This window comes from Schistocerca serialis, chromosome 5 (assembly GCF_023864345.2).
Source record: "Schistocerca serialis cubense isolate TAMUIC-IGC-003099 chromosome 5, iqSchSeri2.2, whole genome shotgun sequence".
Lineage (NCBI taxonomy): Eukaryota > Metazoa > Arthropoda > Insecta > Orthoptera > Acrididae > Schistocerca > Schistocerca serialis.
In genome coordinates this window covers 317326912-317354756 of record NC_064642.1, presented here as the reverse complement: position 1 = coordinate 317354756, position 27845 = coordinate 317326912, and the positions used below count along the sequence as shown (strand labels likewise).

The 27845-nt window shown below is 43.3% G+C and overlaps 1 protein-coding gene and 1 pseudogene across 1 annotated transcript in view; one reads left to right on the top strand and one right to left on the bottom strand.

Annotated features, from left to right (window-relative positions):
• LOC126481920 (neuroendocrine convertase 2) overlaps positions 1-27845 on the bottom strand; it is a 1488910-nt gene that overhangs the window by 1176374 nt on the left and 284691 nt on the right. The gene's annotated exons all lie outside the window — the stretch shown is intronic.
• On the top strand, positions 7352-7469 carry LOC126482576 (5S ribosomal RNA; annotated as a pseudogene).

Below are 27845 nucleotides of genomic sequence, written 5' to 3'. Positions count from 1 at the left end.
ACTTAAAGCCATTACTGCGCAAATTACTTCCTATGGTTCGGAGAGCGGGACGACTTAGAGAAGAAGCTGCAGAGATAGACTATCATAGAATCAAAGAAATCTTGCTTGGAAAAAGCAAATGAGGATGTGGCGTAAACAACTCACTAGAAAGTACCGTAATGGATTAAACAGAACGCAGAGAAATTTCTTGGTTTTGGACACTTAATGATAATGCGATAAGAAAGAATACCCAAAAATATATTTGAATATAGACCGACAAACAGAAGACGCAGAGGAGAACCCCAATAAAGTTAAGTCAGAGGATAGAAAGCATAGAAAACACATAAAATAGGTTATTATGGAGACTGAGATGCGGGATGCGGCAGGAGCCGCACGACGCCACCGATATACAGGGTGACACAGCGGAGACAGGCCATACAAAACATATTCAGAATGAATAAATATGTCGATGTGTGGTTTTCGCCAAGTTATAGCGCCCAATATGGCGAATTTACTGACGTTCACAAGCATCTTTTACTGTTTATAGTCGCCAAATTACGACAGTGACTTGTTTTTTCTTAAAGTAACTTTATACTTTTTTCCGTGGAGTTTGAAAGAAGCTTCTAAGATAACTTCAACGACTTAACAAGTGTCAGACTTGATCAAATAGTATCAAGAAAACAGCGCCGCAAACCACCTTCCCGCCATCAGGAGAAGTGGTTCCACAAACGTCTGCCCTATTATACCAAATGTGAGGGAGCACGTAACTCAGATACGGTTCGTGTGTTTGTTATCGCGGTTGTCATACCAAGTGCCCAAAATGTTGACCTTGAGCATTGCTATAAAGCGGTTCTGGACAAACATTACTGTATGTTGAATCTTATTACATTTTTGCGAATATCGTAGAAAGAAATGTAAATGGGGCCAGAATCTGCAAAAAATTTAGTTAATACTCCGTAAGCATCCACCGGAGACCTCGAGTCCATCACACCAAAATAATCAAAAAATATTCTTGAATAATCACCGAATTTTTTTCGGTGGCTTTCAGGTTCCAGTCTATGTATATAGGGGTACACTATATCTTCTGCAACTAGAAGGTTGACATCACTGATTTCATTAATATCGAAACTCGTAGGTGATGGTACTGCGATCAGTGGTATATACCGCTCCGTCGAGGAATTCTCAAATTCAAAACAGCGAAATGTAACCCCAGTAGACGAAGATGGCGGCCAATTGAGCTGCATTAATAATGACTCGGCGCGAATTCACATGCATGACTTCAAACGCTATAGGCAAATAACAAAGGTTAATATTTACCTGAAACTCAAAATATTTTCATTCTTAAATATGGGAGGGAGGGGAGGGTGGATAGCAAGGAAGAATACTGGGGACGTTGAAGAAGAAAATGAAGAATACTTACAGACATTATGAATGAACGTAAAGTGACCAAAAAAGCGTCAATTAAGATAAGCAGAATTCAGGTCGGAATAACAATAGAGACAGGAAAGAGCTTCATCGAAAGCACGTTTTTTGTGAAAACAGTTGGTTTATTGAGAGCTTGTAGTGGTTCCGAAATTTACTAGTACATCCTTCACTCAGGTCATCCATCGAGAAAAACATTATGATTTCCAAACAAGCCCAATAATAATCAAGACTAATGGACAACTTCAACATTTAAAAATGTAAATGAATGTTTGTTGAAAAGTAGTGACTGGTTCTCTGCAAACAGGCTCTCGATTTTTCTGAGGCAAAACACAATATAGGCCATTCAAAACTACACCATCAGAAATAATTAATGAGTTTAAATCAGTAAATGAAACACAAAATTCTAAATTCTCAGATTGACTTCCAATGATTTCAGCATAAACAGCTAAGCTCTGCACCTTAAAACAGCAGAATTTCGACATGAGAATACCAAAACGTTCACTCAGTTTTTCTATTGTCACTCACAGAAACATGCAAGAAGAACAAAATGTAGTGTCCGTTGTGCATTATTTTACAGATAGGTCTTTACGTAGTTGGACATATTGACATCAGTTTCACAGTATATTTATACCGTTATGATGTCTGTTGTCACAAATTAACAGCAATAGGGGAACAACACTTATAGGTACTATACTAGACGGATAAACGACATACACTATTCACTGCTCAGCCTTAGTGAGCCGCAGAAAGGAAGGTATCCATCCTTACCGGGTGATGTAAAGATTATCTAATCGATAGTAAAATTAACTCTAAACATTCACTGTAATCATATAAGCTTAACAGCTCGTACATCCAAGTTGCTGGACGAGTTGGTGCGGAGAAAAGAGTATGGCAGCTTGAGTCATTCTGTGTACCGTAAACCTACACACACGGGCTTACAGACACAAGCTGTCACCATCCTGACCAGCAAAGTGATTAACAAAGAGGAATGCTCGTTTTAGGATGTGTCGGCGGTGTTTCTTCGAAAATAGGAAGATTATTGGAGAAACATAAAGTTAAATGCGTCTTTCGTCCACCAACGAAAGTCAGAGCATTTTTTTGCTCAGTGAAAGATTATCTTTGTGTAAGAAGGTCTGGTGCCTATAAGATTCCCTGTAGCTGCGGGATGTCATACGTTAGACAAACTTGTCGCACCGTGGTGGACAGATGTTTCGAATATCGACGACACACACGTCTGGAGAGAAATCTGCAGCGGCCAAGCATTGGCTCAGTACAGGACATTTTCCGGAATATAAGAACTCGGAAATACTGTCGTCTTCGTACTGAGCCATCGTTATTAAAAAAGCAGTAGAAATTCGCAAGCCGACTACTTTACTTAACAGGGACACAGGGTACCAACTTAGCACGTCATGGTATCCAGCGTTGGCCATGTCAAAATCACAGCGATCATGAGAAAGAACCGATGGTTGTACGAGGGATGACGCTGCGGCAGCGACGTATGTATTTGGTTGACAACGCCGAGGACGGTCCCTCTCCATCGGAGACACGTATGTCGCCAGGCGGCTCCCGACAGAGGGCGTTGTGGCGGCCGACGGCAGCGCACAGTATTACTGGCACGGCTCTGCGCGTGGTTTCATCTTCTGACAGGTGACGTAGCTGTCTCTCTCGCTGCCGATCTGCATATTTGCGCTATTGGTCACCGGAATTTGCTGCGTTCGTCCCTGCGCAGTTTCTTCTCTGACTGTCATAAATAGGAGGCTTCCGAACAGCCTGAGCAGTGTGTTCGCTGCATCTGAAGATGTCGGTCAGTCGCGCCGCCGAAATATTGTGCAGTTTTCACAACGAGAACAGTAATTACGACATAATATACAGATGAATGGAAAAGAGAATTAAGGATGTCGACCAGTTTGGCTTAAGGAATGGTAAAAGCACCCGAGAGGCAATTCTGATGTTGCGGTTGGTGACGGAAGCAACACTAAAGATAAATCAAGACGCATTCACAAGATTTGTCGAGCTGGAAAAAGCGTTTGACAGCAAATGGTGCAAAGTGTTTGAAATTCTGGGAAAAATAGGGGTAACGTAAAGTAAAAGATGGGTACGTAATAAAGAAGGGTATACAATATGTACAAGAAACAAGAAGGGAGAAAAAGAATGAAAGACCAAGAAATAACGTGTTTGGATTAAAACGGTGTAAGGCAAGGATGTAGTGTTTCGCCCGTGCTGTTCAATCTGTACATCGAAGAAGCAATGACGGAAACAAAAGAAAGTTTCAAGAGTGGAATTAAAATTGAAGGTGAAAGGATGTCAGTGATAAGATTCGCTAATGACATTGCTACCCTCAGTGACAGTGAAGAAGGATTACAGGATCTGTTGAATGGAATGAACAGTTCAGTGAGTACAGAATATGGAGAGTGGATCTGAGAAAGACGGAAGTGATGGGAAGAGGAAGAAATAGGAACACCGATAAACTTAAAATTGAGATTGGTGACCATCAAGTAGATGAAATTAAGTTGTTCTGCTGCCGAGGTAGCAAAATAACCCATGATGGACAGAGCAAGGAGGACATCAATATCAGACTTGCACAGGCAAAAAAGACATTCCTAGCTCTAATTTCAGGAAGACATTTCTGAGAAAATATCTTTGGAAAGCAGCTTTGTAGTGAAACACGGACAGTGGGAAAACCGGAATAGAAGAGAATCGAAGCATTTGAGATGTGGTGTTACAGACAAATGGTGAAAATTAGATTGTCTGGTAGGGTAGGGAATGAGGAGGTTCTCCGCAGCGTCAAATGGCTCTAAGCACTATGGGACTTAACATCTGAGGTCATCAGAACTACTTAAACCTAACTAACCTAAGAACGTCACACACATTCATGCCCGAGGCAGGTTTCGAACCTGCGTCCAGAGCAGTAGTGCGGTTCCGGACTGAAGTGCCTAGAACCGCTCGGCCACAGTGGCCGGCTCCGCAGCATCGTCGATGAAACGAATACTAGGAAGACACTGACAAGAAGAAGGGAGACGATGGCAGGACAAGTGCTAAGGCAGCAGGAAATAACTTCCATGGTATTAGAGGGAGCAGTAGGAAGCTATTGGAGATGTAGTTTGCAAGTGCCTCACTGAGATGAAGAAGCTGACAGAGGAGAGGAATTCGTAGCAGGCCGCGTCAAAACAGTCAAATGTCTGATGACTCAAAAGAGAGAGGGAGAGAGAGACAGACAGAGAGAGAGAGAGAGAGTAGCTTGACAGCTAATTATAAACCAGCAAAGAAATATTTATTTACGAAGATTTTAATGTCGTGAGTGGTCCACTACCCTCACACAGTAATAAACAGATGTTATGACAACCCTCTCCGAGTAAGCACGCTGAATTCGCCATTTTCCGAATCTCTTGTGTTTTATTGTACACCAGAGATATGCGGCCGACGTCAGACGTGCTGACAAAGAGGAGGAAACCCATCACCGCAGCCGTCGCAAATACCGCGAGAAGACAGCAGCTACTCCGCTAGCCGCGTCAAGCCACCTCGTGCCTTGGTGCACATTCCGCGGACGCCGGCGTAACACAGGAGGAGCGCGGAATGCGGCACCGCGAGGAAATGGCGCAGCAGCAGCCGCTGCTCCTGATAGGCGCCTCTCCTGCGTATAGCAGCGGCAGCCCACAGAAAAGCGCGGCCGGTGGCAATTTGGCTCCCGAGAGATAGGGCGGGACGGGCCGTCTCCGTGGAGGCCGACATGCGTGCTCTTCTGACGCTCCCGGGCTGCGCGCGCGTCGCCTTGTGCTGTGGGAATTCGCCAGCCGCACGTGGAAATGCTAAATACATATCTTTAAAAAACTTCGTTGTGATAGATGATGTCCTGGTGATCTCTTGCTAGTATTAGGTGACCAAGAAAAAGTCTGAATGCACTGCTGGTGTCATGCAGTAGTTTTACAAGTCCGTTGCGTAAATGATGTAAAACCGCAATTAAAAAGACAAAGCAAATCGTAATAATTTATCCACGTCAGTTACGTGTCAGAGCCAGTAATTTCCAAAATTTCTCTAATGCTTGTTATATTTTCGTACTGAATTGTATGTTCGCATAAATAAGAGGGCTCTGAGGAAGCTTATTGCAATGAGCTTTAAGCGAGCGAGAGGACGTTGTAGATAATAAAAGCCGGTGAGTGAAACTGCCGTCATCAGAGTTTGCAGGAAGCCCACAAGCACATGGGGAAGGGCCCTCATTGAATGGTCAGACTCGCCGTGATGTGATGGACGCCACCCTCGGCGCCGGACGCTAAGAGTCGCAATTCATATTGCATCTCCGTCGGAATCTGTTTTTGACCATTTGTTTGTGGAACGGGAATGTGCGCTGTTTTCGGTAGCTTCCTGCATGAACTCTAGAAATGAAAATGAAATGATCGTGTGCGATTTATTGGCCGGGATATCCCCTTCGGGGTTCGGCCATCGTATTACAAGTCTTTTTAGCTGACGCCACTTCGGCGAGATTGCGTGTCAATGATGATGAAGGACACACAACACCCAGTCCCCTGCCGGGAATCGATCTCTGGCCCCCTGGCGTGGTAGGCGGTGACGCTAACGCTGCGCTACGGAGGTGCTAGAGAGAACGGTTGACAGTTATATTTCGTCGAAATACAAAGACCACTAAAAATAACATCTGAGATTGGAAAGAGTGAAAGGAAAGTTTAGGACGCCTTCGAAGAGTGTGGGACACTGTCACCGACCTCAGGACTTGAAGGACAAAATGTTGAACGCTATGTGACAACCGCTGTAATTCGGTAACATAAATAATTGTAAGTGAGGGGGATAGAGGGAGAGACGCGGCTGTGAATACTGAAGTCCATCCTCAGTGGCTGTAGACAGAGAAAGAAAGAGTGTAGGACATAGATTTTCAGCGCCAAGTGTTACTAAATTTGTCATTGGTAAAGCGCTTTAAATGAGAGTAATGCAGCCCAGCATCTTTAAAACAACTTTTCACGGGTCGGCGTTTGGATTATTTATTGTTCAGGCAATCAAGTTACGTGATGCAAGAGAAATGCAGAACCCCAAGCCCTCTTTGTAGGAAGCAGTCGGCATAAAACTACTCGGCAGCCAGGAGTCATTACGAGACGATTTCTTTGGACGAGCACCTGTTCGAGCAGATTTGATGAGCTTGGCGGTAGAAAAAACTTTAAACTTCTAAGTCAACAGAAACGGTGATTTACGTCACATATTTTGATTTTTTCACAGTATCGATAGATAACAGACAAAACTCATCGCAATTCTCGTTTCCCATGAGGGATGGATTACTTGTATACATGATTAAGTTTGTAGGGAAGAATCAGTGTGCGAGTCCTACTCGTACTTACCTGGATTATTAATTTTTTTCCATGCAGCTCAATGTCTATGACGTCATATCTCCTGAAAGAGTCATACAATGTCATAGTTTAGCAGGTACGTTCAGCGGTACATTCGGACACTGTTGCAAAAAGTGTTACGAATGGAATTGGTAGTAAAGAATTAATATATTCATTCCCGATACTGAACTTTTTTTGGGTGAACATCGAAACCGTAGCGGGCGACAAACGTCTTTGCTTTCATCATTTAGTGGGGAGAATCAGCGAGGAAAAGAATTGTTGAAAGTTCGAAATTACATGAAAATTCGCTCATTCTCAAAAACTGCTCGAATGTAGTCTGAGCACTCTGTAATACTTGTCTTACTGTGTAACATCCTTAACACAAGATTATACCTCTTAATGAGTTCATTATGACAGCATTTCAAAATTTTAAATTCGGTCAATAGTTACATGAAAAATGGAAAATCAAATTTTTGTTACCCCCGGAAGCGGTTAGATAGGCAACCTACAAGCCGAAATGGGTGATCCGGAGACAATTTTAGCCGTTACAAGTAACACAGATGATTCACTACACAGGTCACAGTTTACTCGATAAATATTTCCCAGCTTGCTCATAACATGCCAACGGCCTTGCCGCAGTGGTAACACCGGTTCCCGTCAGATCACCGAAGTTAAGCGCTGTCGGGCTGGGCTGGCACTAAGATGGGTGACCGTCCGATCTGCCAAGCGCTGTTGGCAAGCGGGGTGCACTCAGCCCTTGTGAGGCAAACTGAGGAGCTACTTGATTGAGAAGTAGCGGCTCCGGTCTCGGAAACTGACATACGGCCGGGAGAGCGGTGTGCTGACCACATGCCCCTCCATATCGGCATCCAGTGATGCCTGTGGTCTGAGGATGACACGGCGGCCGGTCGGTACCTTTGAGCCTTTATGGCCTGTGCGGGAGGAGTTTGCTCATGACACGTATATTCTGTGTCTGCTTTTTTTAAGTAACTGCAGTCCTATTACTGTTTGACCACAGTCATCTGTGTAATCGACGTTCACCTGTATTCACGTAGAAGCATAGTGGATGAACGTGAACGAAACCATGTGGCTTTGTACAGTCTTTAGTCTGTCGACATGACTGGAAAGGTATTTTGAAGCTCAGGCTGCTATCACATAGCTAGTGCCATCTGCAACACAGGCAAGCTTAGATAGTGTCTCCATTTGAAAAATAGGATTAATATGTTAACATAATAAAATCATTTAGTGAGGAAATAAATGTTTTACGGTTACTGTTGCCACAGAGGGGCTTGTCCTGCGCCTTGTGAGATAAGATGTTTACCCTTATTGCAAGCTATTTAGTTTTGCACACTATGGTGGTCAGTCTTTTGAGCACTTCTGGCTAATTTGTCTCAATACGTAATATTCGCATCACAATTAAAGACCTAATTTTCCGATAGAGGTGTCATCTAAGTATATCTGCGATTGGGATGAGATGCTTCATGAACTAGGGAACTGTGGCTGAAACGGGTAGAGAGTCATCGAAAATTACGTAAAGAGAATAAGAATTTGGTACGATGCAAAAAGCAGTAGGAATACAGCGTTCAGACATTCAAAACACACAATTTATGCTTTCGGACGAGGTAAGTAAATTGCACTACAAAGGATAGGAAATCCTTAGAGAGGTCGGCGATTCTATACACTTACACATAGAATTATTTTCTATCACAGTTTTCGACCAACATCATCATCAGATCAAAATACACAATCCAGTCACATTAATGGGCCCACGTGTCAAAAGCCTGAAGAACCAAATTTTGCAGTTCGGAAGGCTGTGAGACGAGCAGCAAGACAGTTAATGCGGTTCTGCAAGGCAGCGACCTGGCCAGCTGCGCTAGGTATCTCGATTGAGGACCCGTGGCACGGACAGCCCGATCGATGTGGTCCGACGGCGTCTCGATTGGATTTAAATACGGAAAACTCATCCTGGCGCTCTTCGAACCACGCCCGTACACTGCGAGGAGTATGGCACGTTGCATTGTCCTGCTGGCAGATGCCATCGTGCTCGGGAAACACATGTAGAGGCGGACACGGTCCCCAGGTACGGATGCATATTTGAGTTTATCCATTGTGCCATTCAGAATGACATAATCGCTCAGGGAACGTCACAAAAGTATTCCCCGTACCATAACACTCCCTCCTGCGGCCTGAATCCTGCGGGCAGTTGTTGCATGGCCATGCACAACAACAGTAATTTGTCGGATGGAGCATAAAACGTGATTCATCCGGAAAGGCGACCTGTCACCACTCAGCGGACGTGCAGTTGCGGTATTGCCGTGCAAAGTCCAGCCTGCGTCGCCGATGAACAGCTGTTAGCATGGGAGCATGAATGAGGTGCCTGCTGTGCGGGCCCGTACATAGCAAAGTTCGCTGAACTGTCGTTGAGAAGATTCTGTTGGTACCGCCCTGGTTCATATGGCCGGTCAGTTTCTCAACAGTTGTACGACTAGTCGCCCGTACACATCTCCGCAGCCATCGTTCACCGTTGTCGTCTACAGCCCGTGGTGTACCACAACTGCTTCGGCGCCGGTTTTGGATAGCGACTGATGACCTCAGAAGTTAAGTCACATAGTGCTCAGAGCCATTTGAACCATTCTTCTATTGGTGTCCATGCTTGCAAGCAACGAACGATGAAGCAGAAATGAGCGGCCCGCAGTGCAGACAAGTAAACAGGCAAACGTGTTGACATTCTGACATCGTGTAGCACGAGAGCTCTGCCTGACGGTGATTGCACCGTTAATGCCGTTACCGGCCACGGTCTCACATTATAGGACAATTCTCGAATTTTTATGACAGGTGTGATTCGAGTAGTACAAAAGCACGAACGGTCCAAGGGATGGCCAGATGTTAAGTAAAGTTAGTCTACACATGGTACTTTGATAAAAGGTTGTCTTTTCTGCTATTGTAACATCTCACTGTGTACTGTTATATAGCAGACCGAAATGTTTCGACTTTGAGCACTGTGTGTATTGGCATTACCGGAAACAGTGGACAGCTCTTAAGTTAATATATAGGTAAGTGTTCTCGGTAAACTGGATTTTATAAATTGCATTTCCTTTGGTTAACTAACTGTAAATGATCGTATGAGTACGTAAGCTGATCATTTCTGCGTGAGTTTTGGTCAAATTATTTGTTATCAAGTGCTCTCGTAAATGCTTTTGATAGACTGATTTAACTTGTGGAAATTTAATGGTAAGTGTGCTCTGGAGTAGTAAGTTCATAGACTATTGTTAAAGAGCTGTCATCTGACACTGTCTGAGTTTTTTTTTTTTTTTTTTAATTTCAACGTAAGAGACTGAAATGCTTTAGTATTGTTATTTAAGGTTTTTGGGTATTATCATTGCATACGCTGTTGTAAGTGAATGTTAGAAAACAAAACAAAAGGATTTCAGTGTAAAATGGAGCTGATTAACTAATGATTGTTGGATCTTAAATAAAGGAAGAGACTAATAGTTGGCGGTAGCAAAATAAATGAAACGGTAGGGCACGGTGTTGACTGTTCAGCTAATGTATAAAAACGGTTGTTGGGCTACTGAAAATTAATAAAAATTTATAGTAAGGGGTGTTCGACTTTCAGCGTACAACAAGTCCGCTCCACTTCCCCACTAAATCCGTGTCTCTGCCTTTCTTTTTTTACCACAGATTTGAACGTCACCATTAAGAAACGCGATATCACGGTAATTTTCTTCTCAAGAGCTATCGAACGCATTCATAAAACGAATACGGTTCCGTTAAAAAAACGCACTTATTTCAATATCTCAAAATAATACGTGCCCCTCGAGGCTCTAAAATATGCCGGAAATCGCGTTTCAATATTTGTAACCGTTCACGATATAAAAGGGTTGTTACGTCTCACGTGACTCACGCAATATATCTAGTTGTGTTCTACTAGACGACGGACTGCATTAAAGTTTGTGCAAGCACGGGCACTGAGCACTAAAAATTCAAGATTACAGTTGTATCTCTTCCCAGTATAATTTGCAGTCCTATGCCCAAGACGTGTATTGTCCCTCGTTCTGCCCCTAATGATGGCTGCGGATTTTGCGAAACGGAAGTTGGGGGTGCTAGAGCGAGTGGGTGGTCGCCCGTCTAGGGCAGTACTCGCGATGCGCCCGCACCTGGAGCCAGCTGCGCCGACTGCAGCCGTAGCTCAGCTCATACATACGTAAGCAGGGCTGCGGTCTAGCGGGGTCCGGCAACGGTAGAGGCAGAGGCGGGGCAGGGGCCCTCTCCGGCGCATCTGCTGCGCTCGTCCACGGACGGTTTCAGAGCAGAGCCGTGCGCCCGCTTCTCGGCCGTGGAAGTCATTAAGGTGAAATAACCAGAGCTGAGGGCAGGATCGTCCACCACATAAAAGATCAGCGGAAATAAAAAAATCGTCACGGGAACTGATAAAATACTGTACTCTCCTCTAAGGTCCCAGAAAATGCTGACAAATAAGATCTTTGGAAAATAAATACTTTTTTCCGGAACGGTTCTCGTATCTGGTACATTTCCGTTATTGAGCTCTCTTTCCTTTTCATTAAAAATCTTGTATTGTACTGAAATACACTCCGGGAAATGGAAAAAAGAACACATTGACACCGGTGTGTCAGACCCACCATACTTGCTCCGGACACTGCGAGAGGGCTGTACAAGCAATGATCACACGCACGGCACAGCGGACACACCAGGAACCGCGGTGTTGGCCGTCGAATGGCGCTAGCTGCGCAGCATTTGTGCACCGCCGCCGTCAGTGTCAGCCAGTTTGCCGTGGCAGTCTTTAACACTGGTAGCATGCCGCGACAGCGTGGACGTGAACCGTATGTGCAGTTGACGAACTTTGAGCGAGGGCGTATAGTGGGCATGCGGGAGGCCGGGTGGACGTACCGCCGAATTGGTCAACACGTGGGGCGTGAGGTCTCCACAGTACATCGATGTTGTCGCCAGTGGTCGGCGGAAGGTGCACGTGCCCGTCGACCTGGGACCGGACCGCAGCGACGCACGGATGCACGCCAAGACCGTAGGATCCTACGCAGTGCCGTAGGGGACCGCACCGCCACTTCCCAGCAAATTAGGGACACTGTTGCTCCTGGGGTATCGGCGAGGACCATTCGCAGCCGTCTCCATGAAACTGGGCTACGGTCCCGCACACCGTTAGGCCGTCTTCCGCTCACGCCCCAACATCGTGCAGCCCGCCTCAAGTGGTGTCGCGACAGGCGTGAATGGAGGGACGAATGGAGACGTGTCGTCTTCAGCGATGAGAGTCGCTTCTGCCTTGGTGCCAATGATGGTCGTATGCGTGTTTGGCGCCGTGCAGGTGAGCGCCACAATCAGGACTGCATACGACCGAGGCACACAGGGCCAACACCCGGCATCATGGTGTGGGGAGCGATCTCCTACACTGGCCGTACACCACTGGTGATCGTCGAGGGGACACTGAATAGTGCACGGTACATCCAAACCGTCATCGAACCCATCGTTCTACCATTCCTAGACCGGCAAGGGAACTTGCTGTTCCAACAGGACAATGCACGTCCGCATGTATCTCGTGCCACCCAACGTGCTCTAGAAGGTGTAAGTCAACTACCCTGGCCAGCAAGATCTCCGGATCTGTCCCCCATTGAGGATGTTTGGGACTGGATGAAGCGTCGTCTCACGCGGTCTGCACGTCCAGCACGAACGCTGGTCCAACTGAGGCGCCAGGTGGAAATGGCATGGCGAGCCGTTCCACAGGACTACATCCAGCATCTCTACGATCGTCTCCATGGGAGAATAGCAGCCTGCATTGCTGCGAAAGGTGGATATACACTGTACTAGTGCCGACATTGTGCGTGCTCTGTTGCCTGTGTCTATGTGCCTGTGGTTCTGTCAGTGTGATCATGTGATGTATCTGACCCCAGGAATGTGTCAATAACGTTTCCCCTTCCTGGGACAATGAATTCACGGTGTTCTTATTTCAATTTCCAGGAGTGTACAATCAGCTGTAACGTTGTGCATATGTTGATTGGAAGCTCAGTCATTATCACAGCAACCTTTAAATAAGTTACATTAAGCAAGTAATTAACTAACTAAAAAAATTATGTTCTTTTCAATATAAAACATGCACTGGTATCGGCACACTTTTAAACAACATAAATTATTGTGAAGAAGGAAGTTGTTAACGTGAAAATTTGCTTAAAGTGAAATTATAATGACCTGCAGCATGTGACCAGATAAGAGGACACACAGATGCCAGCTAAAAACACGAATAACTGAAAGTTATCACTTGTCTGCGTAAAAAATAAGACTTGAGCTGTTTTAAAATCAACAAATATCGCTTATCAATACAAAACTGTATCATACTAAATTCCAGTGAAGACATTCTAAAGTAAGAGGTGAAAGGCGTCTGGAACGAATAAAACACATTTCAGCAAGAAAAAAAATGTGTTTTTTTAATTACAAAACGAATATTTATGTTAACTATTTGAATAATTTATTCAGATTTGTTCCAGATGAAATTTATTTTACCTAACAGTCTGCTCATGTAGTGAAAATACAAAACACATCAGTTTCATCCCTTTAATTTACAAATAAAAAAGGGAAAAATAATATCCAGAGGTATACAAGACTACGTTTTATCTATTGCATTCTCATATGAAGCTTCAAAACCAGAAATCAGGTCTGAAACTCTAATGTTGCTATGAGAAAGAGCCGATAAATTCCTGTATATCAATGGCCTTCATATTGACGAGAAGAAATCTCAAATGGTACACATTCCAGACAAATGCACTGTCTTTAGCGTCATGGTAAAGTTTACAATCTGACAAATGAATAATATATGAAGATTGCTGTCAAAATACTCAGGGGACGATAGAATAACATCATAATTAAAAAAGGAGGTGAAAACTTAGAGATATATAAATTGATTCAGTTCGTAAAGAAGAATGAGACATTCTCGTAAGAGACCCAGTTAGTCACAAGAAAAGCAAAATGAAGTGTGGTAACTACTAAAGCATCAGCTTGCTGATTGTAACCCTCAAGGTATTATTATTATCTTCAGAAAATCAGAGCGCCAGCATCTGAGACCTAGCGGTTCTAGGCACTTCAGTCTGGAACCGCGCGAATGCTACAGTCGCAGGTTGAATCCTGCCTCGGGCATGGATGGGTGAGATGTCCTTAGGTTAGTTAGGTTTAAGTAGTTCGAAGTTCTTGGAGACTGATGACTTCAGATGCTAAGTCCCATAGTGGTTAGAGCCATTTGAACCAATTTGAAAATTAGAGCCATTCATAGAGAAAAAAATGGTTCAAATGCCTCTGAGCACTAATGGACTTAACATCTGAGGTCATCAGTCCCCCCAGAACTTAGAACTACTTAAACCTAACTAACATAAGGACATCACACACATCCATGCCCGAGGCAGGATTCGAACCAGTGACCGTAGCGCTCGGTCACATCGGTCGGCATAGAGAAAAACATACATAAGTACTAAGCGGACTTTCGACCAAAAGTATCGACAACAGATCATATTTTCACCCTAAAAAGTGTTTGAAAAACAATGAGATCTGATAAAGATCGCTATAGCCCATTCAGCGACTGTCAAAGTGCATAATACAGCATCAACGGGAGTAGTCTATACAATGCACTGTTAAAATTCTGAATCCCTGACACTGGTTGGAACTTGTATGGATGGGTCTATGGCAGCACTACGTTTCCAAGGGTTCACAATACACACGTTCGAGATTGAGGAAAATCTCAGATAAGGGGGTGCTCTCGCACGTTTTCTGTTCAGTCTCATCTTAGGGATTGTAACAAGGAAAAACCAGAAGTGGTCTAGAGTACAGATGGATGGTAATTTCAGTTTTCTCGCATATGCAGATGACATAGTACTGCCAAGTGAATCAAACCGTGAATCGAAATAAATGTACCAGAAAATGGACAACTACGCACAGATGGCTGGAGTAGAGGTGCATCAAGACAAAATGGAATTCGTGCAATTAGGAAGAAGGTAAGAACAGGAAGGATATCTTGAGGTAGCTCGCATGAGGTTCATGCGAGAAAAAGAATCAAGTGTGTGGGCCATGTAACCCGCATGCCAGAAGAAAGACAGGTGAAGAAAGCATTTGAGGGGAAATCAAATACTTTGGGTCTTGGTGTATCAGCGAGAACAACACAGCAATGCACATCAAGAAAAGAATAGCAGTTGGAATGAAAGGCATGTATTCCCTCAGTGAGATGTTCAGCTCAAAATCAATATCAGCGAACATTATGATGAGTGATATGCCCAACAGTCATGTACGGTTCAGAAACGTGCAGCATGACTAAACAAGAAAAGGAAAAACCCATCAATATTTGAAAGAAGAGTAACGAGGAATATATGGAGACCTAACTTCAAGGAGAAGGGAGAAGGAGGAAAAAGGAGAAAATCTACCTCTTGAGGCAATAACTAACAATGCTACAAAAGCTGAGAGAAAAAGAATCAAGTCTGTGGGCCATGCCAGAAGAAAGACAGGTGAAGAAAGCATTTGAGGGGAAATCAAAAGTAGACGCCCCATAAGACGATCCAGGCCGCGCTGGACGTACGAATTGACGAACCTTGCAGCCCTGCGGACTGAAGACATGTGGAGGAAGCGAGCACAAAACACTAAGGAATGGACGCAGTTTCTGGAAGCAGCGCATTGTATAAACGGCCTCCGACCGCCGTACACATGGTATGTGGCAAAACGTGATCGACGTTTAACATACTCATGACGATTTCAGTACGATTCACGACCAGTCGTCACAGTCTGACTTCTGCCAATACGCTCCTTACGGACTGCCAGTAGTTTTGGAAACAGCGAAACTCCGCTGCAGAGTGAAAGCTGTATTCTGGAGAATTATTGGGAAATATGACCTTTTCTCGTTGGAAAATGCGGCCGTTTTCTTTTACCACAATCAACATTTCAAAACCTTAAGTTACACTATTTGACCGAAAGTCGCCCTCCATCGGCAATGCTGGAAATCAATACGGTGTTGGCCCACCCTTAGCCTTGATGACAGCTTCCACTCTCGCAAGCATACATTCAATCAGGTGATGGAAGGTTTCTTGGGGAATGGCAGCCCATTCTCCACGGAGTGCTGCAGGGAGGAAAACTTCTGCTACTAAGCGAAATTATTGTCTCTAATGTTGGAAAAATATTCAGAGAAAAGAAAACAAAAATGCTGATCGAGCTGACGCACCGGTTAGTCGCGGTACAGCCAGACAGTTTTATGTATTCAGGGGATTTCCTTAATCACTTATAAGGGGACCACACGACAATTGGTACATGAAGTTCAGAACTCAAATATTTCGATGCAGTTCTCAGATATTCTCGAGAAATCGACTTTGAGGTTTTTCCGACGGATTTTAATATGCTAAAACAAGGTCGACTTTTCTCGACAGGCAGCATGGCTATGTGACACAAAGCTCGCCTGCCACATACGGGTTTCAGATTCTATTCCTGGCTGACGGAAATTTTTGAACAGGAGTATGTTCTTGTAGCAGCTCCATGAAGTTTAAAGTACATAAAGATGGAAGAAAATCAGTAGTACTCTAGGTTGGTAATCGCTGGTTCGAGCTCGTTTATTGTGGTAAAAACCAGCCCTCACAACACCACTTTGTTGAGCGTCTGTCTGTACAACTGTTAAAAATCCTTTTTCTCAGGGACGTATAGACATCACGTTGAAACTTACGTCACAAATTAAGATCTACGGTGCTTTGACGGCGAAGAAAACTGAAGTTTCTAAGCCAATGCAGTCATAACATACGGCCATTTATGTCACATATTTTGATACTCGCAAACTCCATCAAAACCTATAGGCTAATTTCCGTTGACATAGAATCATAAATTTTGGCAAGAAACGATGTTCCGCAATACACGTAACGGAAAAAATCCGAAAATTGTTAACTTGTAAGTATACCGAACGAAGAAAAAAATTTGTCCGAGCGTCTTTCTGTTAAGACCAATTTTTAACAGTTGGTTGACGTATAAAAATCAAATTGATGTCAGATACTACGTCCTACGGTCCCTTGAAAGAGTAATAAATATAACCTTCTAAGTTAATTCTGTCAAAAGGTACGGCCATTTATGTCACATATTTTGATACTCGCAAATTCACTCATGAAGACATTTCCCTTTGAGGAGGAGGAGATCAGTGTCTAGCGTCCCGGCGATAACGAGATCATTGGAACGGAGCATAAGCTCGGATTAGGGAAGGATGGGGAAGGAAATAACCCATGCTCTTTCAAAGCAACCATCCCGGCATTTGCATGAAGCGATTTAGGGAAGTCACGGAAAATCTGAATCAGGAAGGTCGAACACAGGTTTGAACCGTCCTACTCCCAAATGGGAGTCCAGTGTGCTAATCACTGCGCAACCTTGCTCGGTTTCTCCTGTTGACCTAGAAGTACGAAATTTGCCAAGAAGCAAGGTTTTTCAGTACAAGTAAAGGAAAAACCTGAAACTTGTTAATTTGCCATTATACAACTCGTAAAAATGCTTTCGCTTGCCTTTTCTTACCCGACTGTCAGACTAACGTTGTGTTAAGACTCATTTTTGTTAAGAATTGGAAGACTTATATCTTGCCTTTATCGATGTCGATAACAGGCAGAAATCGTTGAGATTCCCGATTCCTGGATAAACTAATTATATACATATATAAGTTGCTACGGAATCCTCGGTGAGCTTCCGTTCAGTTCAAATACATCACTTAAATATAAAATTCATCAAATATGTGCCAATTGATAGACAGCTAATTGCAATATTTATGAATAATGCACGTATTTTTGATTCTAGATATGTATCACGCACAAAAATCCAAATTTCGTTGCAGATACAAATCCTTAGTAACTGGTCTTTCATAAAAGACTGTTTAAATTTTTAAAAAATACAAATTAAATTCACTTTCATCCTTAGGTATTTTACGCTTCATGGAAATGTTCATGGAATATGCCCCTTTGTGCAAAATTATGAGAGGGCTGGGAACTGAAGCCGCGGCTCGCACGTAGTAGGCGAACATTCCACCACATGGCGAGAAAAACTGACTTTGCCTTAGCACATTAAAAGCAGTCCGAAAATTTTAAAGTCGATTTTCTCGACAGTTTTTGAGAGTTCCATCAAACTATTTGCGGGATTAATATTTTAATTCTTAATTTCACGTACCATAAACATAAGAAATTTCGAAAATTCTACTGCCGTGTTGTCCCGTTGTAAGGCAGACAGAGCGGAAGTTTCCTGTGAATAAGACGCATCTGATTTCCCAGTTCTAGCGTGAATTTCGTGGCTGGTGACCTGATCGTTAACGGTACATTCTACCATAACCTACCTTCCTACTTACAGAGAAAGGGGAGGGGCCGGGGTGTGGGAGGGGGAGGAGGCATACACGTTACAAATTTTTCAGATTATCAATCCTTAGTATTGTCTTTCTGTTATTTCGCTGGACATCAACGCTATCTTCAGTTCAGTTAAATACTTGTCCCCACCAAACGGCAACAACGGTCGCCAAATATTCTGAACTTCGATTTTGGAATGGACGGAAATGCAGCTACGGAAACGCACTGCCACTGTGCCGCTCCAGTGCTCTTGTCATAACAGCGTTTACGTGACCCAGATAGCTACCCGTGCTGTGTGTGCTCTCCGTGAGAACAAACGTGCTGCAAACCTAGACTTGTCTCCGGTTGTCGGGAGCGCTGCAGGTAATTAGTTTTCCCGTCGTCGCCAGCTGACGTTAAAAAGTGCTGTGTCGCTCGTGGGCCGTTAGTCGTCCCCTGCCGGTAGGGAAGCCACAACTCATCTACACGGGCGCCACCTGGTGACAGGGGTCGCGTCACTGTCGCCATCTCCACGCCTGTATGATGGCGGTGCGGCTGGCATATTTCTTCTACCCGCCATCAAGGAGTTACTGTACACTGCCTGCATCATATTACAATTGCGATATCAGAAAATAAACTGAAAACAAACTCCGGCCACAAGCCCCGGAGTGCCCATCGGTACCGACCGACCGCCGTGTCGTTCTCTGCCAACAGCGTCACTGGATGCGGTATGGAGAAGTGTGAGACTGATAGGTGTCATATACACTATTGGACATTAAAATTGGTACACCAAGAAGAACTGCATATTCATTGGACTAATATATTATACTAGAACTGACATGTGATTACATTTTGACGCAATTTGGGTGCATAGATCCTGAGAACTCAGTACCCAGAACAACCACCTCTGGCTGTAATAACGCCCTTGATACGCCTCGGCGTTGAATCAAACAGAGCTTGTATGGCGTGTACAGGTACAGCTGCCCATGCAGCTTCAACACGATACCACATTTCATAAAGAGTAGTGACTGGCGTGTTGTGACGAGCCAGTTGCTCGGCCACCAATGACCAGACGTTTACAATTGGTGAGAGATCTGGAGAATGTGCTGGCCAGGGCAGCACTCGAACATTTTCTGTATCCAGAAAGGCCCGTACAGAACCTGCAACATGCGGTCGTGCATTATCCTGCTGAAATGTAGGGTTTCGCAGGGATCGATTGAAGGGTAGAGTCACGGGTCGTAACTCATCTGAAATGTAACGTTGACTGTCCAAAGTGCCGTCAATGCGAACAAAAGGTGACCGAGAAGTGTAACCAATGGAACCCCATACCATCAGGCCGGGTGATACGCCAGTATGGCGATGACGAATACACGCTTCCAATGTGCGTTCACCGCGATGACGCCAAACACGGATGCGACCATCATGATGCTGTAAACAGAACCTGAATTCATCCAAAAAAATGACGTTTTGCCATTCGTGCACCCAGGTTCGTCATTGAGTACACCATCGCAGGCGCTCCTGTCTGTGATGCAGCGTCAAGGGTAACCGCAGCCATTGTCTCCCAGCTAATAGTCCAGGCTGCTGCAGACGTCATCGAACTGTTCGTGCAGATGGTTGTTGTCTTGCAAACGTCCCCATCTGTTGACTCAGGGATCGAGACGTGGCTGCACGATCCTTTACAGCCATGCGTATAAGATGCCTGTCATCTCAACTGCTAGTGATACGAGGTCTTTGGGATCCAGCACGGCATTCCGTATTACCCTCCTGAACCCACCGATTCTATATTCTGCTAACAGTCATTGGATCTCGACCAACGCGAGCAGGAATGTCGCGATACGATAAACCGCAATCGCGATAGGCTACAATCCGACCTTTATCAAAGTCGGAAACGTGATGGTACGCATTTCTCCTCCTTACACGAGGCATCACAACATCGTTTCACTAGGCAACGCCGGTCAACTGCTGTTTATGTATGAAAAATCGGTTGGAAACTTTCCTCATGTCAGCAGTTGTAGGTGTCGCCACAGGCGCCAACCTTGTGTGAATGCTCTGAAAAGCTTATCATTTGCATATCGCAGCATCTTCTTCCTGTCAGTTAAATTTCGCGTCTGTAGCATGTCATCTTCGTGGTATAGCAATTTTAATGGCCAGTAGTGTATAATTTTGATATCTGGATTGATTGTGAGCGAGCAGCGATGTTGTAAAGCTGTATCGCAGAAGTTAGGTAATTATCTTTGGCATGCGCAGGGGCGCAGGATCAGTCAGGACTGAGAAATCAACTGCAATGTTATGTTTCAAATGTAAAGTCTCAATTTATCAATGTTTTTAATGAAGATGATAATATCAAGATTATAACGGAAACAGATTTGTGAAAGTTTAATGGAAGTAAGTATATGCCAGAAGTGGAATGTCAAAGGTAAATATTATATTGATGATTCCTTTTTATTATTGCTACCCCATCGGACTAACTTGGTTATTGTACTGAGAGTTGCTAGGTTTGAAAGACAGGAAAACGTATTCTTTGGATGTTAAGACGTTCATTAAATTTGAAATCAGCCAAGAGCACGTTTTCATTATACCAAAAACAACTTAGTGTTGTCGTGTATGCCCATATTTCATTTTTATCTACATTTCGCTCACTTCTCTTACTATTTTCAATTGATCATTCTTTTATGGAAATGGAACCACTTGTGTTCGGAAAGTTCTTCGATTAATTGCAACTAACAGAGAGCTCATTGCACCTCATGAGTTTATCAGAGTCGAGGTAAGGACTAAATATTTTGATGTTTTTTTTTTTTTTATTTATTCAATCAGGGCCAACTTATGACATTCAGACACAGTTCTTCTGATCAGTTTTGCAAAACTAATTATCGTAGGTTTTATGTCAAAGTTCATTATGCAGGCAGTTTATACTGTACAAAATTCTTGCAGTCAGATTGCTAACTGTTACAGTATGAAATACTTCCCTTTTCATTACGTCAATTGTTATTACAATGAAGCTTTGCATTCACGTTATGACAGTACAAATTTTCTGTTATTATGCATTATTACTTCTGCACAGCTATTATTATTTAAATCTGAGTATGTCAGTCTTATTTTTATTATTTGAAGAGAACCCTCAAGGTCAGCACACCGCTCTCAAGGCCGTTGTCAGTTTTCGTGACGTGGAGCCGCTAGTATTCGGTCAAGAAGCTACTCTGTTTGCGTCGTGAGGCTGAGTGCATCCCTTTGTAGCCCTACCACCAAGCAAAAATCCTGTGAACTTTGTTACAATTCTCCAACACCCACTTTCGGTGTAGCGACGTTAAGCTAACACTTGACACGAAGCTCCGATGCAATTGCAAATTATGTGACAGTTATTCCATTTTCACAGCTCATTTCGCATTCTATTGTAAGTTTATCACGAACTTGGTTTTCTTCAGCCCATACCTTTCACACATATCTCGGCCTTTGGCTCTGGTTCGATCCTTACTACCGTCTCATGTCCAATTTTCGTATCACTCTCTTGTTCTGTTTTAGGATACCAAACGGAGAACACATTTGACGACAATGTCTCACGCGGGCCGCTTGAATTTGTGCGCGCTACGGCCTGATTGTCTAACTTCGGTGCTAACAGTCTCGGAAACAGCGCAATGTATCTAATTTTTTTCTTAATAATAATTATTTCTCAGCAAAATATACTCTGCAACACCCTTGAAGCTTTTAAAAGTGTTCCTGACAACCCTGTATTTATGGCCGAACTTGTTCAACAAATTCGTGTGGTAGATGCTGGCGTAGATGCTGGCGTAGACGCGTTCTCCCCTGTAATCTTACACAGTAATTTACTTATACGGGAAGAGTCTTAAGTCCAATGACCTTCAACGTGATAAATCACTGCAAACAGCAACAACCGCGAAATATCTAGAGATAACTGTCGAGAGTAATCTAAAATGGAATTGCCACGTACTACAAATTGTAGGACACGCAAATGCCAGGCTGATACTGATTGCAAGAACCTTAAAGAAATGTAATTCTCTCATGAAAGAAGGAGCTGATGTAACACTTGTTAAATCGATTCTTGTGTACTGCTCAATAGTTTGAAGTTCTAACCAAAAAATACGATTAAGAGAAGATATAGAGAAGATTCAGTGAAGAGTTGGACGTTTCGTCATGTGATCGTTTACTAAGCACGAGTGGCATACACCAGTGGCAGATGCTACAGCAGAGGCGTTGGGCATCATGGAGAAGGACACTGTTGAAATTCCCAGAAATAACGTTCGAAAAAGAGTTGGACAACATATTACTTCTTCCGAGATATGTCTCGCGAAATGACCGCGAAGAAAAAATTAGAGTTCATACGGAAGTTAATCGACATAAGTTGTTCTCACTCACCATTCGTTAACGTAGTACAGAAGGGAACAATTGTTAGTATTGCCGGAGGTACCCACCACTCGCCTAAGGTAGCTTGTAGAATATAGTGTACAAGGATATCTTCTACATATTTTGGTATGAGACTCGTGGTCTCCAACGGCTCATTTCAGAGTAATAATATAACAGTGATTTGTAAGCTTTGCTACCTTTGTTTCTGCAAAAATATCTTAACGGTGGTGAAAAAAGACTAGTACGCGTAACCCAGTATTTTGTGTTGTACATTATGGTGAATACAACACAAAACAATGAGTAGTGCAAGAACCTTCAGACGAAACGCGTACATTTTTATCACGGTGTACGTCACTGTCAACGAAGAACTAACACTGCCGGAAAAACAAATCCAGAACGGAACTGAACAATTCTAAATACGAGATTGAGAGCGAAGAGTGAAGTGGACGTTATTTTTGTCTACAGCAACTGTGGTGAGTGAATGGAACAAGTTTGTTTCCATGTTAGAAAGCAGCGTAAATTTTGTACCGTTGTGCAGATATTCTCATTACAACACAGATACAAAGGCGTATGGGAATAATAAATCAAACGAAATGCAATTACTTTGTTACAAAACGGTGGAGATGACAAGTCTTTGATACCAAAATACTAAAAAAATATTCCGGAACAACCTTCAGAATCACTGCACATCCCATGTACGTTTTAATGTTCTTTAATTCTAGATATTTTGGCGTCAAGTCCAACCTGAAACACAGATACCATACCCTCTGGATGCCTCCTTCACATCGCTGCCAACTGAAGTGAACTGGTAGCACGCTGGACTCATATGACACGAGATGTTGGGGATTCAAGTTCCAGTCCAACCATACGGAGATTTATGTTTTCCCTGTTCTCCCTAAATTGTAAGAGACAAACGCCAGGCCTTTCTTAGCTTTTATTTCTTTTTAATATTAAAGCCAATTTCAGTCTGTTTCATTCTTTGAGATTTTCTGCCACTTCAAATGATCTCATCACTGACGGAACTTTGAACCTCAGCCCTTGCCGCTCGTACTACGTCTCACCACGACACACACAAGCGTAGACTGCGATGTGACAAAACAGCTTAAGAACAAACCTCCAAACCCTCTCACCATTAAACTATTCGTATTGCTGCATGTAAGTGACACTATAGTGAAAAGCACATTGTGTTGTATCTTATCTGCTGAACACGCCGCCCCATCCCGTGAAGGGTAGGCGGCTATACATTATGTTGGCCGAACATCAGATAAAGAGCCATGAACTCTGCTTCACCCCACTCCACATTTTTCAATTTTCTGGTACTTTACAGTAAATCAGTAACTTATAACGCATTCATTTCTATTTGCATCGCCATAAATTTATTTCAGTTACAGATTAATTTCCGCGTTGTCAGCCGTGTATCACAATGAATCTGCCAGTACGTTATCTCTTTCGTCATCGAATTTCCTGCTGTGATATTGAAGATTCAATAACCCTGTTTTCTAATTCCATAAAAAATATATTTCTCGGTTAGATAAACAACATATGCATGTGTGAAGCCAAGTCTGGGGCTAGTATTTCTTTTTGACAACACTTCAGCCATGTGCTTGTCATTGTCACATGTTATTTCTTCCTCTTCTTACCTGACATCATAATGCCAGGTGGATCCAGCTACAGGCCTGTTCACCACAATAGCCGGGCGTTGTGGCCGAGCGGTTCTAGGCGCTACAGTCTGAAACCGCGCCACCGCTACGGTCGCAGGTTCGAATCCTGCCTTGGGAATCTATGTGTGTGAGGTCCTTAAGTTAGTTAGGTTTAAGTAGTTCTAAGTTCTAGGGGACTGATGACCTAAGCAGTTAAGTCCCATAGTGCTGAGAGCCATTTTTGTTACACCACAATAAATGGTTGTGGCTACAATCTCTCACTCTCTCTCTCTCTCTCTCTCTCTCTCCCTCTCCCTCCCTCTCTCTCTCTCTCTCTCTCTCTCTTCCTCTCTCTCTCTTCTCGTTCGTCATTTATGACATCTGACTGGACATTAAGTTTTGATTTTCTCTTTAAAATACATACCTCCCTTGAAACCATTGCAGGGGAATTCCTTCAAGTAGATTTATTATGCTCAACGGAACTCACTGAAACGGTCTCATGAACAGTTTAACAATTCCCCGTCGCCATCACCGACATTTCTAGTCGTGGATAAATCCCTAGAACCGCATTACTTGTTCTGACAAAGTGCTTGATGTCTGGTAAGTCTAGTAGTTTTCAGAGTCCTGCTTCTTTAAAAAATACCGTGAAAATGGAAATGTGTGGTATATAATTAGAGTAACTAATAAGAAGGGAAAACAGAACCCTTATTGACTTAACGTTATTCCATATCCAAAAAAAATGTTCCGTCCTAATATAACGATTTTTTTTCAATATCATGACTCTGCACGCTGTCATTGTGAGGAAAAACACAAGACCCGAGGGTCAAGGACTGATGTAGTCCGAGATCCGATCGCTCGTCAAATGGAAGCTATAGTGAAAGTCAAATGTGTTTTATTTGCAACGTTTAACTACACCTTGCAGCTGGTTCTCTACATAGTCGCCACTCCGACTTAGACAACCTCGTCATATAATGCAGCCGCATGTGCTTTGCACCGTTTCTCTATGTCGGTCCGCCGGCCGCGGTGGTCTAGCGGTTCTAGGCGCTCAGTCCGGAACCGCGCGACTGCTACGGTCGCAGGTTCGAATCCTGCCTCGGGCATGGATGTGTGTGATGTCCTTAGGTTAGTTAGGTTTAAGTAGTTCTAAGTTCTAGGGGACTGATGACCACAGATGTTAAGTCCCATAGTGCTCAGAGCCATTTGAACCATTCTATGTCGGTCCGCAACTCGTTGTTTGTGGCAAAATGCTGTCCTCAACTGCGAAACGGTGAAAATGAGCGAGAGCGGAGTTCATGCTGTATGGTGGGTGATTAAACACTTCTCATTGAAAACACTGCAGTAGTATCTTTGTCACAGTTGCAGTTTGCAACTGACCATTATCATGTAGGAGAACAGTGCTTGATAATAACATTTCTCTTCGCTTGTACTGAATTGCCCTTCTTAGACGATTTTCTCTAATGGCCTGATTCACTCACAGAATACGATAATCGGTTGACATTCGCTTCGTTCCCTGAGCGCGTGCATCATTAAGGTCTATAGGTCCTGCTTCAAAGTTCCTGCACCACTGCCTCATTTTGCTGTCAGATATGACAGTTACGTTATGTGAGCTGTCTGCAAATCAGGCGGAACCCCTGAGCATGAACAAATGGAATGACAGCACGCAGTTCACACGTGATGGGAAACTACTGCTGTACGCAACTTGAAGTGCTCACTGTGCGCTCAGAACTAAAAAGTGCGACGTGACGCGGTCGACGAGCATATCAGAGACACTGTGCAACGCATCTGGACAAAGCTTCATAGGCTTTTACTGTGGTTTTGGTTTTGAGAGCGATCGGACCTTGAAAAAATTAGCTCTTGCATTTAAATAGTATTCAATAAATAACTTACGTTTGAATTCTCTTCTTACCGAGATAAATGTGTATAATTCCAATGTTTTACAAGCATCATTGTTGCATTAAGGCAAATATCCAAATGCAGATTACCGAATTAAGAAAGCCGTCATGTAACTGTAAATCGGACTAACACATTGACTAACACAGTAAAGTAAAATGTAATTTACAGAATTAACTTTCAATCTGCGGAGGAGTGCGCGCTGAATTGAAACTATCTGCAGATCCTGTACCATTGGGACTTCAGCCTGGAACTTTGTGTTTCCCAGGCAATGCTCTTACTGAGAAACCCTTTCTACGAAACGTCCTAGCTCGGTTAGGTATGCAGGAGATCTTCAGTGAAGTTTGGTTAATAGTAGAGACGTACTGGTAAAAATGAAACTGTCTGGGTTGTTCTAAGTCATACCTCTATCGCTCAGTCAGTTAAAGCGTCGTCTACGAAAGGCGAGGTTCCGGATTCGGTTCCCGGTCCAAAACACAGATTTATCCTGCCAGAATGTTTCAAGACAGTAAGCTCGCCTTTTTAGAGTGATTCATTCTAAAAGGAAGTCATTAAAGACCGAGTACAAACTCCGACTGTGGAAGAGGGGAATAGAAATCTGCCATGCATTTTCAAAACGATCCATCCTGATATTTTCCTTAAGGGGGGTAGGACGTCAAACGTGCCGACTTGGAGCAAGAGAGGCACCACAGGACATTTCAATTTCCACTGTCTATACTTTTACAAATAAATTCATAAAACTTTGTCAGCATGGCCAGGAAGGATTCAGAATTTACACTGATAGCAGACAAAGTTCTAAATCATAACGAAGTATTTTTTTTTTTTTTTACGTGTGAAATTTCATCATTTTTTTCACTTACTAATGGCAGCATTTGTTGCTATAGGTACACATTTCTTCATAAGTCAGAGAGATTCTTCGATGAATTTTGCACAGCATACAAACCATACTTAAAGGTGTATGAAACTCTAGAATTTTCCAAATCTATTAAAAACTGTGGTAAAAATTGACGTAATTAACTACAAAATTTGTGTTTTTTCTAAACGTGAAGTTTAAAATATAACAGTTCATTCGTTTTTTCATAAATTAAATAAATTCTAGAGTTTCATACACCTGTGAGTATGGTATGTATGTTGTGCAAAATTCATGGAAGAATCTCTCTATCTTACGAAGAAAAGTGTACCTATAGTAACAAATGCAGCCGTTAGTAAGTGAAAAAATGATGAAATTTCGCACGTAAAAAAAATTATTTTTTTATGTTTTCGAACTTCCACTGCAATTAGTGTGAATCCTGAATCCTTCCTGACAAAGTTATATGAATTTATTTGTAAAAGTATAGACACTGGAAATTAAAATGTCCTGAGATGTCTCTCCTGCTCCAAGTCGGCCCGTTTGACGTCCTACCCCCCTTAAGGGATTTAGGAAAATCTCAGAAAATCTAAATCTGGATGGCCAGACGGGAATTTTAAAAGCTGTCCTTCCAAATATGAATCTAGGATCTTACCACGTTGCTTGTCTGCTACAAACAAGAAAACCTAAAATGTGTTTGATCGCGGTCGTGTTCGGCAAAACATTTCGGTGGCCGGAACGGTGGAATATATAATGAGCTGTGGAAGATTTTTATCACCACACTTCAAGGACAACTTGCCATTCGCCTTCTCATGGCCCACCCGGAGCCTTTTGAGACGGGTGAGGCCGGGCATTGAAATGCGGAATCAGCAGCAGAACTTCTAGAGTGAAAAGTTTGCGTTCAGCTCGTTGTGAAGTTCGTCCGGTGGCGTCTGCAGAATCAGGCTGGAATACCCGGCTTTCAAGAACATCTTCCTTTTTCTTTCTTTGGTTGCGTCCCCTTCCATAAGAGATTACAAAGCTGTTTTTTCCGAGCGAACGTTTTCAGCCA